This window comes from Tiliqua scincoides, unplaced genomic scaffold (assembly GCF_035046505.1).
Source record: "Tiliqua scincoides isolate rTilSci1 unplaced genomic scaffold, rTilSci1.hap2 HAP2_SCAFFOLD_77, whole genome shotgun sequence".
Classification (NCBI taxonomy): domain Eukaryota; kingdom Metazoa; phylum Chordata; class Lepidosauria; order Squamata; family Scincidae; genus Tiliqua; species Tiliqua scincoides.
In genome coordinates this window covers 105,706-106,857 of record NW_027101657.1, presented here as the reverse complement: position 1 = coordinate 106,857, position 1,152 = coordinate 105,706, and positions in this window count along the sequence as shown.

The window sequence follows — 1,152 nt, the reverse complement described above, 5'->3', positions numbered from 1 at the left end:
TGGCAGGAAGGAGACATCCTATTGCAGGGATATTGTGCATCTTTACATCTCACAACCCAGGCACACTGACTATTTATCAAACACCTATGATGGCTTCTGGCTGAAATTCCCAAAGATTCAATAAAACAATCAGAACAGTGCAATATTACAAGCGGCAAATGACAAAAATGCATCATGAGAACAACAGGAGTCTTTGAGAAAGGCATAGGAACCCGGGGAACCCGGTATGCACGGATCCCATATCCACAGATTCAGTTATCCGTGGATTGAGTCCGCAGGACCCCCTGGGCGCTTGCCCCCTCCGGAGGCGAGGGGAGCTCCGCTTCGCCCAGAGGGCTTCCCCAAACCTCCTCATGCCTTATAAGGCTTTAAAAAGCCACTTCTGGTTTCTCCGTGAAACCGGAAGTTATGTTATTTGAGCTGCCAAGCTCAGCCTGAGCCCAGCAGAGGCCACGGACGGGGAGGTCTGCTTCCCTCACCTCCAGAGGGTGGGGGGCAGGTGTTTGCCAGCATCCACAGTTTCAGGTAACTGTAGGAGGTTCTGGAATGGAACCCCCGCAGATACGGGGGCATGCTTGTATATAAATACTGTAATAAATACAATAATAGTAATAATATAAAAACAAAGAACACTGTGTGTGGTTAAAGCATCAGGTGATCAGTACCCTACATGGCGTTTGTCAGGTGTTTAAATGGGGGCTAGTCTCTACACCTCAGTGTGATTGTGGGTTCTCCCACCAAACCATGTACCACATTGTGTCTGGCTGCAAACTGAGGGCGTATAATGGCCCATGGTCTGACTTTTTCTTTGAAGGTCACTCTGTCTTTGAATGGCTGCATGAACTGGACACTGACATTTGATCTAGACTAACTGATATATATGTCCATGTATTATATGCCTTACGCTAAATCAATCAATCAGGTGATGAAATAGAACCCCAGTCTTGGTCTGTCACTTTTTTCTTTGGTTGAATTGGAGCTACTTTCCCTCGTTTTGCCTGTAGGTTGGGAAAACCCCATTCAAATCTCTCCTGGGCCATGAAATCATGATGAAACCTATGGCAAGGTTCTTACTGGAAGACTGGAGCAGGTCCAGAGGAGGGAGTCTAGGATGGGTGAGGAGTCCAGAGACTGCATCCTATGTGGACAGGT